Source organism: Scyliorhinus torazame, chromosome 8, assembly GCF_047496885.1.
Source record: "Scyliorhinus torazame isolate Kashiwa2021f chromosome 8, sScyTor2.1, whole genome shotgun sequence".
Lineage (NCBI taxonomy): Eukaryota > Metazoa > Chordata > Chondrichthyes > Carcharhiniformes > Scyliorhinidae > Scyliorhinus > Scyliorhinus torazame.
Window position 1 is genome coordinate 160,405,167 of NC_092714.1, and position 16,481 is coordinate 160,421,647.

Sequence of the window (16,481 nt, forward strand, 5' to 3'; positions counted from 1 at the left end):
ACCGTAGAATCCCGCCCCTGTTATCAATGAGTTGTCAGATTCCTGCTGTCACTGAATTATGGGGTCCATCCTACCTTTTGGTTATTGCGTCCCTGCTCTCTGAAAAGTACATCCTTGACCTCTGACAGTTTAGTTTTATGTAACCTGTACACTTGTTCATCAATTGTGAAGAAAATGCAGTGTTAATAACCTTTACCAATGCAGGATATTCCATCGTCGCCAAGTCTGAAGTCCTCTGTACAGCTGCATTGACGAGATGCATTCGCACGTCACTGCAGAACTGCTCACAATATCCATTCTCAAAGATATCGTAATCGGTAATCGGGCAGAGAATCCCTGTCTACGACCAAATCGGGACAGTGCCTGTTATCGGATGCTGTGCTGCTCCAAAACGGCGTCATCGAGGAACACGCGGCACACCATTGGGACGGCCTCAGGGTGTTACCTGAAGGCCCTCTCCTGATGCTTCACCTCCGATGGTCCGAGTTCCTGACGGCACGGGATACGTGAGCTCTCAGTTTTCGTAAACCCAACGTGGCGGCTGTGGACTGTGTCCAGCGCCGCCACAGTTGGGGGGGAGCTGTGCTGCTGACCAGGGGGTCTTCGACGAGGGCTGGGGGGACTGGTGGGAGGTGGCCTGGGGTGGCAAGGGGGTCCCCAAGGGAGCACTATCTGGCAGGTCAGGTCCACGCGCGGCCAGCGCCATGTTGTATGGCGCGACCGCTGCAGGTCATCCGCGTGCACATGTGCGGCCACGGACCCGGCAATTCTCCAGACGTTTATATCGGGAAGGCTGTGCATTTTATGTGGCGCGGCTGCTAGCACCTCACCGGTCGTAGCATCGGTGCGGGGGCGGCACCAACTTTCTCATCGTAAAACCAGACACTTCCTCCGGACATAGTCTCAAAATTGTAGAATCTAGCCCACCATTCTGGCTCCTGGAAGCTCGAGTTTCGGAGCTGGAGCGGCGGTTGGAGACACTGTGGAGCATCCGCGAGTCCGAGAGCATCGTGGATAGCACGTATAGAGAGGTGGTCACACCGCAGGCTCAGACTCCGCAGGCAGGAAGGGAATGGGTGACCACCAGACAGAGCAAGAGAGCGAGGCAGGTAGTGCAGGAATCTCCTGTGGCCATTCCCCTGCAGAACTGTTTTGGATACTCTTGAGGGGAATGGCCTCTCAGGGGAAAACAGCAACAGCCAAACCCGTGGGACCACGGTTGGTTCTGCTGTAGAGGGGAGGGTGATAAGTAGTCATAGGGGATTCAATTGTCAGGGGAATAGACAAGCGTTTCTGTGGCCGCAAACGAGACTCCAGGATGGTGTGTTGCCTCCCTGGTGCTAGGGTCAAGGATGTCTTGGAGCGGGTACAGGACATTCTGGAGGGGGAGGGTGAACAGCCAGTGGTCGTGGTACACATCGGTACAAACGACATAGGTAAAAAAAAGGGATGAGGTCCTAAAAGCAGAATACAGGCAGCTAGGAAGGAAGTTAAGAAATCGGACCTCGAAGGTAGTGATCTCAGGATCTCTCCCGGTGCCACGTGCTAGTCAGAGTAGAAATGACAGGATATACTGGATGAATATGTGGATGAAGAAATGGTGTCAGGGGGAGGATTTCAGATTCCTGGGGCATTGGGACTGGTTCTGGGGAAGGTGGGACCAGTACAAACTGGACGGAATACACCTGGGCAGGACTGGGACTGATGACCTATTTGCTAGAGCAGTTGGGGAGGGTTTAAACTAATATGCCAGGGGGGTGGGAACCTACGCAAGAAGTCAGAGAAAAAGAGAGCAAGGACAAAAGTAAAAGGTAAAAAAGTGAATAAGAAAAGTGATAGGTGGAGAAACCAAGGACAAAATTCAAACAGGGCAGTAGAGAAAAATATTGGGAGCAAGATAAACAATGTGAAAAAGACAAACTTAAAGGCTCTGGGCCTGAATGCACGGAGCATTTGCAAAAAAGTGGATGAACTGATTGCGCAGATAGATATAAATGGGTATGATATAATTTGGATTACGGAGACATGGCTGCAGGGTGAACAGGGATGGGAACTGAATGTCCCAGGGTTTTCAGTGTTTAGGAAGGACAGGCATAAAAGAAGAGGTGGTGGCGTGGCATGGCTGGTGAAAGAGGAAATTTACACAATACTGAGAAAGGATATTAGCTCTGACAATGTGGAGTCTGTATGGGTAGAGTTAAGAAATACCAAGGGGCGAGAAACATTAGTGGGTGTCATATATAGATCCCAAACTGCAGTGGTGAGGTTGGGAATGGCATTAAACACAAAATTACAGATGCATGTAATCAGGGAATATCATCGATACATCGATACATAGAAGATAGGAGCAGGAGGAGGCCTTTTGGCCCTTTGAGCCTGCTCCGCCATTCAACACGATCATGACTGATCATCCAACTCAATAGCCTGATCCTGCTTTCTCCCCATAGCCTTTGATCCCATTCTCCCCAAGTGTTATATCCAGCCGCCTCTTGAATATATTCAAAGTTTTACCATCAACTACTTCCTGTGGTAATGAATTCCACAGGCTCACCACACTTTGTGTGAAGAAATGTCTCCTTATCTCTGTCCGAAATAGTTTACCCTGAATCCTCAGACTGTGACCCCTGGTTCTGGACACACCCATCATTGATAACATCTTCCCTGCATCTACCCTGTCTAGTCTTGTTAGAATTGTATAAGTCTCTATGAGATCACCCCTCATTCTTCTGAACTCCAGCGAGAACAATCCCAACCTAGTCAATCTCTCCTCATATGACAGTCCCGCCATCCCTGGAATCAGTCTGGTAAACCTCACTGCACTCCCTCAAGAGCAAGAACATCCTTCCTCAGAGAAGGAGACCAAAACTGCACACAATACTCCAAGTGTGGCCTCACCCAGGCCCTGTACAATTGCAGCAACACATCCCTGCTTCTATACTCAAAACCTCTCGCAATGAAGGCCAACATACCATTAGCCTCCTTTACCGCCTGCTGCACCTGCATGCTTACCTTCAGCCTATGGAGCACAAGGACACCCAGGTCCCGCTGCACACTCCCCTCTCCCAATTTACAACCATTCAGGTAGTAATCTGCCTTCCTGTTTTTGCTTCCAAAATGAATAACCTCATACTTATCCAAATTACACTGCATCTGCCATTGGTTTGCCCACTCACCCAACCTGTCCCGATCTTGCTGTAGAATCCCTGCATCCACCATTCACATCATCACAATTCACCCTCCCACCTAATTTGGTATCATCTGCAAACTTTGAGATGTTACATTTTGTTCCCTAATCCAAATCATTAATATATATTGTGAATAGCTGGGGTCCCAGCACCGATCCCTCTGGTACCCCATTGGTTACTGCCTGCCAATTTGAAAAGGACCCATTAATCTCCACTCTTTGTTTCCTCTCTGCCAACCAGTTTTCTATCCACCTCGATACATTTCCCCCAATCCCATGCGCTTTAATTTTTGCACAATAATCTCTTATGCGGGACTTTGTCAAACGCCATCTGAAAGTCCAAGTATACCACATCCCCCTTGTCGACTGTACTGGTTACTTGTTCAAAGAATTCCAACAGATTTGTCAAGCATGATTTTCCCTTCATAAATCCATGCTGACTCTGACTGATCCTGCCACTGTTTTCTAAATGTTCTGCCATAAAGTCCTTGATAATGGATTCAAGCATTTTCCCCACTACCGATGTTAGGCTTACTGGTCTATAATTCCCTGCTTTCTCTCTACCTCCCTTTTTGAATATCGGAGTGACGTGAGCTATCTTCCAATCTGCAGGGACAGTTCCAGTGTCTATAGAATCCTGGAAGATGACCACCAATGCATCCATTATTTCCAGAGCCACCTCCTTAAGCACTCTGGGATGCAGATTCTCAGGCCATGGGGGTTTATCTGTCTTCAGTCCCATCAGTTTTCCCAGCACATTTCTCTACTAATGTTGATCTCCCTCAGTTCTTCCCTCTCACAAAACCTTTCATTCTCCATCATTTCTGGGATCTGATTTGTGTCCTCATTTGTGAAGACAGAACCAAAGTATGTATTAAATTACTCAGCCATTTCTTTGTCCCTTATTATGCATTCCCCTGTTTCTATCTGTAGGGGGCCTACATTTCTCTTTACAAATCTCTTTCTCTTCACATATCTGTAGAAACTCTTAGTGTCAGGCTTTATGTTCCCTGCAAGCTTCCTTTCAGACTGTACTTTCCCCTTCTTAAACAATCCCTTTGTCTTTGCTGAATTTCAAACTGCTATAGAGATTATAAAGAGCTAGGATTCAAATGAAAAAACAGGTCCTCAAGGGTCATAATCTCCGGATTACTGCCCGAGCCACGTGCAAATTGGCATAGGGAGGCAAGAATAAGGGAAGTTAACATGTGGTTGAAAGAGTGGTGTGGGAAAGAGGGGTCCCTTTTCATGGGACACTGGCATCAGTTTTGGGACAGCGGGGACCTATACCGTTGGGATGGTCTCCACCTGAACCGAGCTGGGACCAGTGTTGTGGCGAAAAGAGTAAATAGGGTGGTCAATAGGACTTTAAACTAGAGATTGGGGGGGAAGAGAAAGTCAGGGAACCAAGAGGTGAAGTAATTAGTGGGAAGCGTAGCTGCTTAGGAATACAAAAAAGCACGAAAAGACAGAACTCAGGAGAGGTTACGATAGTCCCCATCTCACAAAATATGACACAGTGTATGGAAAGGCTCAGAAAACCAAGGTCCACCACACTAAGAAAACAAAAAGGGTCGGTCAATAGAGAATTAAAGGTGCTATATTTAAATGCGCGCAGTGTACGGAATGAGATAGATGAGCTTGTGGTTGAGATTGTGACTGGCAGGTATGATGTGGTAGGCATCACAGAGACGTGGTTGCAGGGGATTCAGGACTGGCATTTAAACATCCAGGGATTCACAACCTATCGAAAAGACAGAGAGGTGGGCAGAGGGGGCGGGGTTGCCTTGTTAATTAGGAATGAAATTAAATCAATAGCACTAAACGACATAGGGTCAGATGATGTGGAGTCTGTGTGGGTAGAGTTGAGGAACCACAAAGGCAAAAAAACCATAATGGGAGTTATGTACAGGCCTCCTAACAGTGGTCAGGACCAGGGGCACAAAATGCACCACGAAATAGAAAGGGCATGTCAGAAAGGCAAGGTCAGCACGGTAGCACAAGTGATTAGCACTGTGGCTTCACAGCGCCAGGGTCCCAGGTTCGATTCCCCGCTGGGTCACTGTCTGTGCGGAGTTTGCACGTTCTCCCCGTGTCCGCGTGGGTTTCCTCCGGGTGCTCCGGTTTCCTCCCACAGTCCAAAGACGTGCAGGTTAGGTGGATTGGCCATGCTAAATTACCCGTAGTGTCCATAAGGGTTGGGAGGGGTTATTGGGTTGCGGGGATAAGGTGGAAGTGAGGGATTAATGTGGGTCGGTGCAGACTCGATGGGCCGAATGGCCTCCTTCTGCACTGTATGTTCTATGTAATATGTATATGTCACAGTGATCATGGGGGACTTCAATATGCAGGTGGACTGGGTAAATAATGTTGCCAGTGGACCCAAAGAAAGGGAATTCATTGAATGTTTACAGGAGGGCTTTTTGGAACAGCTTGTGATGGAGCCCACGAGGGAACAGGCCATTCTGGACTTAGTGTTATGTAATGAGCCAGACTTGATAAAAGATCTTAAAGTAAGGGAACACTTAGGAGGCAGTGATCATAATATGGTAGAATTCAGTCTGCAATTTGAAAGAAAGAAGGTAGAAACAGATGTAAAGGTGTTACAGTTAAATAAAGGTAACTACAGGGGCATGAGGGAGGAACTGACAAAAATCGACTGGGAGCAGAGCCTAGTGGGAAAGACAGTAGAACAGCAATGGCAGGAGTTTCTGGGAGTAATTGAGGACACAGTACAGAGGTTCATCCCAAAGAAAAGAAAGGTTATCAGAGGGGGGATTAGGCAGCCATGGCTGACAAAGGAAGTCAGGGAATTCATCAAAGCAAAAGAGAAAGCCTATAATGTGGCAAAGAGTAGTGGGAAGTCAGAAGATTGGGAAGGCTACAAAAACAAACAGAGGATAACAAAAAGAGAAATAAGGAAAGAGAGGATCAAATATGAAGGTAGGCTAGCCAGTAACATTAGGAATAATAGTAAAAGTTACTTTACATTAAAAACAAACGGGAGGCAAAAGTAGACATTGGGCCATTCCAAAATGACGCTGGTAATCTAGTGATGGGAGACAAGGAAATAGCTGAGGAACTAAATAAGTACTTTGTGTAGAAGACATGAGTAATATCCCAACAATTCAGGAGAGTCAGGGGGCAGAGTTGAATATGGTAGCCATATAGAGAAACTAAGAGGTCTAAAAATTGATAAATCCCTGGGCCCAGATGGGCTACATCCTAGAGTTCTAAAGGAGATAGCTGAAGAAATAGTGGAGGCGTTAGTTATGATCTTTCAAAAGTTGTTGGCAAGATTCTAGAATCCATCGTTAAGGATGAGATTTCTAAATTCTTGGAAATGCAGGGTCGGATTAGGACAAGTCAGCATGGATTTAGTAAGGGGAGGTCGTGCCTGACAAATCTGTTAGAGTTCCTTGAAGAGATAACAAATAGGTTAGACCAAGGAGAGCCAATGGATGTTATCTATCTTGACTTCCAAAAGGCCTTTTATCAAAGGTGCCTCACGGGAGACTGCTGAGTAAAATAAGGGCCCATGGTATTCGAGGCAAGGTACTAACATGGATTGACGATTGGCTGTCAGGCAAAAGGCAGAGAGTTGGGATAAAAGGTTCTTTTTCGGAATGGCAACCGGTGACGAGTGGTGTCCCGCAGGGTTCAGTGTTGGGGCCACAGCTGTTCTCTTTATATATTAACGATCTAGATGACGGGACTGGGGGCATTCTGGCTAAATTTGCCGATGATACAAAGATAGGTGGAGGGGCAGGTAGTATTGAGGAGGTGGGGAGGCTGCAGAAAGATTTAGACAGTTTAGGAGAGTGGTCCAAGAAATGGCTGATGAAATTCAACGTGGGCAAGTGTGAGGTCTTGCACTTTGGAAAAAACAATAGAGGCATGGACTATTTTCTAAACGGTGACAAAATTCATAATGCTGAAGTGCAAAGGGACTTGGGAGTCCTAGTCCAGGATTCTCTAAAGGTAAACTTGCAGGTTGAGTCCGTAATTAAGAAAGCAAATGCAATGTTGTCATTTATCTCAAGAGGCTTGGAATATAAAAGCAGGGGTGTACTTCTGAAGCTTTATGAAGCACTAGTTAGACCCCATTTAGAATACTGTGAGCAATTTTGGCTCCCACACCTCAGGAAGGACATGCTGGCACTAGAACGGGTCCAGTGGAGATTCACACGGATAATCCCAGGAATGGTAGGCCTAACATACGATGAACGTCTGAAGATCCTGGGATTATATTCATTGGAGTTTAGGAGGTTGAGGGGAGATCTAATAGAAACTTACAAGATAATGAATGGCTTAGATAGGGTGAACGTAAGGAAGTTGTTTCCATTAGCAGGGGAGACTAGGACCCGGGGGCACAGCCTTAGAATAAAAGGGAGTCACTTTAGAACAGAGATGAGGAGAAATTTCTTCAGCCAGAGAGTGGTGGGTCTGTGGAATTCATTGCCACAGAGGGCGGTGGAGGCCGGGACGTTGAGTGTCTTTACGACAGAAGTTGATAAAGTCTTGATTTCTCGAGGAATTAAGGGCTATGGAGAGAGAGCGGGTAAATGGAATTGAAATCAGCCATGATTGAATGGTGGAGTGGACTCGATGGGCCGAATGGCCTTACTTCCGCTCCTATGTCTTATGGTCTTATGGTCTTATGGCTCCCAATCCTCAGGCCTATTATTTTTCTTGGCCGATCTGTATGCTTCTTCCTTGGATCGGACACTGTTTCTAATTTCCTTTGTAAGCCATGGATTGGCCCTCTACCCCCTTTGCTTTTGTGCCAGACAGGAAAGAACAGTTGCTATAGTTCCTCCATGCGTTCCTTGAATGCTTGTCATTGTCTATCCACTCTTATCCCTTTAAGGAACTCTCCCCAATCTATCAAGGCCAACGCACGCCTCATATCCTCATAGTTCCCTTTATTAAGATTCAGCACCCTAGTCTCCGAATCAATTACTTCACTCTCCATTTTGATAAAAAATTCTATCATGTTATGGTCGCTTGTCCCCAAGGGGTCTCGTACAGCCAGATTAGCAATGATTCCCTTCTCATTACACAGTACCCAGTCTAAGATGGCCTGCTCTCTAGCTGGTTCCTCCACATATTGGTCAAGAAAACCACCCCGTATACACTCCAGGAATTCCTCCTCTACGGCATTGTGGCTAATTTGATTTAGAACATAGAACATAGAACGATACAGCGCAGTACAGGCCCTTCGGCCCATGATGTTGCACCAAAACAAAAGCCATCTAACCTACACTATGCCATTATCATCCATAAGCTTATCCAATAAACTTTTAAATGTCCTCAATGTTGGCGAGTTCACTACTGTTGCAGGTAGGGCATTCCACGGCCTCACCACTCTTTGTGTAAAGAACGTACCTCTGACCTCTGTCCTATATCTATTACCCCTCAGTTTAAAGTTATGTCCCCTCGTGCCAGCCATATCCATCCGCGGGAGAAGGCTCTCACTGTCCACCCTATCCAACCCCCTGATCATTTTGTATGCCTCTATTAAGTCTCCTCTTAACCTTCTTCTCTCGAACGAAAACAACCTCAAGTCCATCAGCCTTTCCTCATAAGATTTTCCCTCCATAACCAGGCAACATCCTGGTAAATCTCCTCTGCACCCGCTCCAAAGCCTCCATGTCCTTCCTATAATGCGGTGACCAGAACTGTACGCAATACTCCAAATGCGGCCGTACCAGAGTTTTGTACAGGTGCAACATGACCTCCTGACTCCGGAACTCAATCCCTCTACCAATAAAGGCCAACACTCCATAGGCCTTCTTCACAACCCTATCAACCTGGGTGGCAACTTTCAGGGATCTATGCACATGGACTCCTAGATCCCTCTGCTCAGCCACACTTCCAAGAACTTTACCATTAGCCAAATATTCCGCATTCCTGTTATTCCTTCCAAAATAAATCACCTCACACTTCTCTACATTAAACTCCATTTGCCACCTCTCAGCCCAGCTCTGCAGCTTATCTATGTCCCTCTGTAACCTGCTACATCCTTCCACACTGTCGACAACACCACCGACTTTAGTGTCGTCTGCAAATTTACTCACCCACCCTTTTGCGCCTTCCTCTAGGTCATTGATAAAAATGACAACCAGCAACGGCCCCAGAACAGATCCTTGTGGTACGCCACTTGTAACTGAACTCCATTCTGAACATTTCCCATCAACCACCACCCTCTGTCTTCTTTCAGCTAGCCAATTTCTGATCCACACCTCTAACTCACCCTCAATCCCCAGCGTCCGTATTTTCTGCAATAGCCTACCGTGGGGAACCTTATCAAACGCTTTACTGAAATCCATATACACCACATCAACTGCTCTACCCTCGTCTACCTGTTCAGTCACCTTCTCAAAGAACTCGATAAGGTTTGTGACCTACGCTTCACAAAGCCATGCTGACTATCCCTGATCATATTATTCCTATCTAGATGATTATAAATCTTGTCTCTTATAATCCCCTCCAAGACTTTACCCACTACAGACGTGTGGCTCACCGGTCTATAGTTGCCGGGGTTGTCTCTGCTCCCCTTCTTGAACAAAGGGACCACATTTGCTATCCTCCAGTCCTCTGGCACTATTCCTGTAGCCAATGATGACATAAAAATCAAAGCCAAAGGTCCAGCAATCTCTTCCCTGGCCTCCCAGAGAATCCTAGGATAAATCCCATCAGGCCCCGGGGACCTATCTAGTTTCAGCCTGTCCAGAATTGCCAACACCTCTTCCCTACGTACCTCCATGCCATCTATTCTAATAGCCTGGGTCTCAGCATTCTCCTCCACAACATTATCTTTTTCCTGAGTGAATACTGACGAAAAATATTCATTTAGTATCTCGCCTATCTCTTCAGACTCCACACACAACTTCCCATCCCTGTCCTTGACTGGTCCTACTCTTAGCCTAGTCATTCGCTTATTCCTGACATACCTATAGAAAGGTTTTCCTTGATCCTACCTGCCAAATACTTCTCATGTCCCCTCCTTGCTCATCTTATCTCTCTCTTTAGATCCTTCCTCGCTACCTTGTAACTATCCATCGCCCCAACTGAAACTTCACACCTCATCTTCACATAGGCCTCCTTCTTCCTCTTAACAAGAGATTCCACTTCTTTGGTAAACCACGGTTCCCTCATTCTACGCCTTCCTCCCTGCCTGACCGGTACATACTTATCAAGAACACGCAGTAGCTGATCCTTGAACAAGCTCCACTTATCCAGTGTGCCCAACACTTGCAGCCTACTTCTTCCACCTATCCCCCCCAAGTCACGTCTAATGGCATCATAATTGCCCTTCCCCCAGCTATAACTCTTGCCCTGCGGTGTATACTTATCCCTTTCCATCATTAACGTAAACGTCACCGAATTGTGGTCACTGTCCCCAAAGTGCTCTCCTACCTCCAAATCCAACACCTGGCCTGGTTCAGTACCCAAAACCAAATCCAACGTGGCCTCGCCTCTTGTTGGCCTGTCAACATATTGTGTCAGGAAAGCCTCCTGCACACACTGTACAAAAAACGACCCATCTAATGTACTCAAACTATATCTTTTCCAGTCAATATTTGGAACGTTAAAGTCTCCCATAATAACTACTCTGTTACTTTCGCTCTTATCCAGGATCATCCTCGCCATCCTTTCCTCTACATCCCTAGAACTATTTGGAGGCCTATAGAAAACTCCCAACAGGGTGACCTCTCCTTTCCTGTTTCTAACCTCAGCCCATACTACCTCGGCAGAAGAGTCCCCATCTAGCATCCTCTCCGCCACCGTAATACTGCTCTTGACTAGCAGCGCCACACCTCCCCCTCTTTTGCCTCCTTCTCTGAGCTTACTAAAACACCTAAACCCCGGAACCTGCAACATCCATTCCTGTCCCTGCTCTATCCATGTCTCCGAGATGGCCACAACATCGAAGTCCCAGGGACCAACCCATGCTGCCAGTTCCCCTACCTTATTTCGTATACTCCTGGCATTGAAGTAGACACACTTCAAACCACCTACCTGAACACTGGCCCCTTCCTGCGACGTCAAATCTGTGCTCCTGACCTCTATACTCTCATTCTCCCGTACCCTAAATCTACAATCCAGGTTCCCATGCCCCTGCTGCATTAGTTTAAACCCCCCCAAAGAGCATTAACAAATCTCCCCCCCCCAGGATATTTGTGCCCCTCAGGTTCTGATGTGGACCATCCTGTCTGTAGAGGTCCCACCTTCCCCAGAAAGAGCCCCAGTTATCCAGAAATCTGAATCCCTCCTGCCTGCACCATCCCTGTAGCCACGTGTTTAATTGCTCTCTCTCCCTATTCCTCATCTCACTATCACGTGGCACGGGCAACAACCCAGAGATAACAACTCTGTTTGTTCTAGTTCTGAGCATCCATCCTAGCTCCCTGAAAGCCTGCCTGACATCCTTGTCCCCTTTCCTACCTATGTCATTAGTGCCAATGTGAACCACGACTTGGGGCTGCTCCCCCTCCCCCTTAAGGATCCGGAAAACACGATCCGAGACATCACGTACCCTTGCAACTGGGAGGCAACATACCAAACGAGAGTCTCTCACGCTCCCACAAAATCTCCTATCTGTGCCCCTGACTATCGAGTCCCCAATTACTAATGCTCTGCTCCTCTCCCCCCTTCCCTTCTGAGCAACAGGGACAGACTCCGTGCCAGAGGCCCGTACCCCATGGCTTACCCCTGGTAAGTCCCCCCCCCCCCCCACAAGTATCCAAAGCGGTATACTTGTTTCTCAGGGGAACAACCGCAGGGGATCCATGCACTGACTGCTTCTTCCCAGTCCCTCTTCCCGTTACCCATCTATCTCCAATCTTTGGTGTAACTAATTCCCTAAAGCTGCTATCTATGACCCCCTCTGCCTCCCAAATGATCCGAAGTTCTTCCAACTCCAGCTCCAGTTCCCTAACTCGGTCTTGGAGGAGCTGGAGATGGCAGCACTTCCTGCAGGTAAAATCAGCAGGGACACTAACGGCATCCCTCACCTCAAACATCCTGCAGGAGGAACATTGCACTCCCTTCCCTTGCCCAATCTATGTGAAGATTAAAATCACCCATGATCACCGATATGCCCTTGTTACATGCATCTCTAATTTCTTGTTTAATGCCATTCCCAACCTCACCAGTGCAGTTTGGGGGTCTATATATGACACCCACTCACGCTTTTTGTCTCTTGGTATTTCTCAACTCTACCCATACAGATTCCGCATTACGACGGTGTGAACGGGCCGACCTGACGACTAATTCTGGCCCGCAAAAGGGGCCAGCACAGCACTGGAGTGGTTCACGCTGCTCCAGCTACTGATCCCGGCGTGAACTGGGCACAAGGACACCCAGGTCCCACTGCACACTTCCCGCTCCCAATTTACAATCATTCAGATAGTAATCTGCCTTCCTGTTTCTGCTTCCAAAGTGAATAACCTCACACTTATCCAAATTATTCAGCATCTGCCATTGATTTGCTCACTTCCCCAACCTACATCCTCGTCAAATTCACCCTTCCACCTAACTTGGATTGGGGACTGGTTAAAGGCTGTGATGTGGAGATGCTGATATTGGACTGGGGTGGGCACAGTAAGAAGTCTTACAACACCAGGTTAAAGTCCAACAGGTTTGTTTGGAACCACTAGGTTTCGGAGCGCAGCTCCTTCCTCAGGTGAGTGAAGAGGTGGGTTACCAGGACCTTGGATTCATATAGAACATAGAAAATACAGCACAGAACAGGCCCTTCGGCCCATGATGTTGTGCCGAACCTTTGTCCTAGATTAATCATAGATTATCATTGAATTTGCAGTGCAGAAGGAGGCCATTCGGCCCTTTGAGTCTGCACCGGCTCTTGGAAAGAGCACCCTACCCAAACTCAACACCTCCACCCAACACCAAGGGCAATTTTGGACACTAAGGGCAATTTATCATGGCCAATCCACCTAACCTGCACATCTTTGGACTGTGGGAGGAAACCGGAGCACCCCGAGGAAACCCACGCACACACGGGGAGGATGTGCAGACTCCGCACAGACAGTGATCCAAGCCGGAATCGAACCTGGGACCCTGGAGCTGTGAAGCAATTGTGCTATCCACAATGCTACCGTGTTGCCCTTAAGAACAAATAAATCTACACTATATCATTTTACCGTAATCCATGTACCTATCCAACAGCTGCGTGAAGGTCCCTAATGTTTCCGACTTAACTACTTCCACAGTCAGTGCATTCCATGCCCCCACTACTCTCTGGTTAAAGAACCTACCTCTGATATCCCTCCTATATCTTCCACCTTTCACCTTAAATTTATGTCCCCTTGTAATGGTTTGTTCCACCCGGGGAAAAAGTCTCTGACTGTCTACTCTATCTATTCCCCTGATCATCTTATAAACCTCTATCAAGTCGCCCCTCATCCTTCTCCGTTCTAATATCTCACGACATTAACCCCCCACCATCTGGCCTGGGCTTGCGAAATCCTACCAACTGTCCTACTTGAGACAATTCACATCTCTTTAACCTGTGATTATCCCTCTCTCCAGTCACACTGTCTGGACTTGTAAAGACTTAATTCCTGCAAAGACCCGCATTCAAAGTATCGTTTTGCATCATTGGCTTTGTCTAGAGATGTGTTTCTGGAACCCACCTCTTCATTCACCTGAGGAAGGAGCAGTGCTCCGAAAGCTACTGATTCGAAACAAACTTGTTGGACTTTAACCTGGTTAAAGGCTGACAGAGAGCAGGAATAAATGTGTCATTTTCAGCTTGGCAGGCTGTGAGCAGTGGGTTTGGCATGGATTAGTGTTTGGGCCCTAGCTGCTCACAATCTATCTCAGTAACTTGGATGTGTGGATTAAATCTAATGTTTACAATTTTTCAGATGACACAAAGCTAGATGAAAATGTGAATTGTGAGGAGGTTGCAAAGACGCTTCAAGGGGATTTGGGGAGGAGAAGCGAGTGAGCAAAGATTGAGCAGATGGAATATAATGTTGAGAAATGCCAGAAAATCAGAAATGGAGGCCATTTTGATTCACTTTTCCTGCTGGAAACGCATCCCTGCCCGTGGTTTTCCCGGCAGCATGGGATGGCATCAGTCGGAAATCCCATCGACAAGCGACAGATAGAATCCTGCCACCAGTGAACGGCATGCCGCCGAGAAACATACGGTTCGGAGAGTGGAGAATCCAGCCCAGAGAGGATTTCCTAAATGGCGAGAGGTTGGGAAGTGGTGAACTTCAAAGGGACTTGAGTGTCCTTGTTCATGAGTCACGGAAAGCTAACATGCTGGTACAGCAAGCAACGAAGAAGGCAAATGATATGTTGCCTTTTATTACAAGAGGATTTGAGTAAAGATGTCTGTGGTGGGTAGGTTACTAGAGAGGATTCTGAGGGAAAAGAACAAAGAACAATACAGCACAGGAACAGGCCCTTCGGCCCTCCAAGCCTGTTCCGGTCATGATACCAACCTTTGCCAAAACCCTCAGCACTTTCTTGTGCCGTATCCATCTATATCCATCCTATCCATGTGTTTGTCAAGATGCCTTTTGAATGGCGTTAATGTATCTGCTTCCACAACCTCGCCTGGCAACGCGTTCCAGGCACTCACCACCCTCTGCGTAAAATACCTGCTCAGCACATCTCCTCTAAACTTTGCCCCAGGGACCGTAAACCTACGCCGCCTGGTGACTGACCGCTCCACCTTGGGAAAGATTGCCTGCCCATCCACTCTATCTTGTAGACCTCTATCAGTCACCCCTCAACCTGTGTCTTTCTATGAGCCTCTCCACATAGCCAACACCCTCCAGACCAGGCAACATCCTGGTAAACCTCCTCTGCACCCTCTCCAAAGCCTCCAAATCCTTCTGGTAGTGTGGCGACCAGAATTGTGCGCAAGATTCCAAGTGCGGCCTTACCACAAGATATACAGGCATTTGATTAGGAGTCGTCAGCACGGCTTTGTGTCTGGTAGATCATGCCTTACAAATTTGGAATATTGAGCGCAGTTTTGGTCTCCTTATCTACAGAAATATGTACTTTCCACAGACTGAGTGCAACAAAGCTTCACCAAATTTATTCCGGGTATTGGAGCGAATGTCCCAGGAGGAAAGATGAAATAGACTTTATTCTCCGGAGTTTAGAAGAATAAGAGATGATCTCATTCAATCTTAGAAAATTCTTACAGGGCTCGACAGGGCTGATGCAGGAAGGATGGTTCTCCTGGATTTAGAACCCAGGGACACAGTCTCAGAATAAGGGGAATTTAGGACCGAGATGGGGGGAATTTCTTCACTCAGGGAGTGGTGAGTCTTTGAAACTCTGCCCAAGAAAGCTGTGGATGCTCAGTATAAAAGCAAATTACTTTAGATGCTGGAATCTGAAACCAAAGAAAATGCTGGAAAATCTCAGCAGGTCTGGCAGCATCTGTAGGGACAGAAAATAGCTAAACGTTTCGAGTCCAGAAGACACTTTGTCAAAGCTTTTGCCAGACCTGCTGAGATTTTCCAGCATTTTCTCTTTGGTTATGGAAGCTCAGTCATTCAGACTGTTCAAGACTGAGATTGTGAGGTTTCTACATTTCAAAACTGTACAGGAAAATAGTGTTGAAGTAGAATTTCAGCCATGACCTCATTGAATGGTGGAACAGGCTTGAAGGGCTGAATGGTCTATTCCTACTCCTAATGTTCTAATGGACTGGATTCTCCGCCAGCGGGGTGCTCCGTTTTGCCGGCAGCCCGGGGGTTTCTCGATGGCATGGGGGCTGCCCCACAATGCAAAACCCCATTGACCAGCCAGTGTATCGGAGCATCCCGCTTGTGGGTGAAATAGAAATGTGGCGCGACAGGGCAGAGTCCGGCCCAATGTCTTTATGTTCATTGCTACCGGAAATGCCTTTTTAAAAATTTGTTCATGGGACGTGGGTGTCGCAGGCTGTGCCAGCATTTATTGCCCATCCCTAATTGCCCTTGAGGGGACAGTTAACAGTCAACCACATTGCTGTGGGTCTGGAGTCACAAGTAGGCCAGACCAGGTAAGGATGGCAGATTTTCTTCCCTAAAGGACATTAGTGAACCTGATGGGATTTTACGACAATCGACAATGGTTTCATGGTCATCATTAGACTATTAATTCCAGATTTCTTTATTGAATGCAAATTTCACCATCTGCAGTGGCGGAATTTGAACTTGGCTCAACAAAACATTACTCTGGGTCTCTGGTTTACTAGTCCAGTGACAATACCACTACGCTACCGCCTCCCCTATAGGTGAACTGTAATAGCGAT

At 47.2% G+C, this 16,481-nt stretch overlaps 1 protein-coding gene across 1 annotated transcript in view; it reads right to left on the bottom strand.

Annotated features, from left to right (window-relative positions):
- LOC140428230 (coagulation factor VII-like) overlaps positions 1–16,481 on the bottom strand; it is a 187,516-nt gene that overhangs the window by 106,136 nt on the left and 64,899 nt on the right. The window lies entirely within an intron of this gene.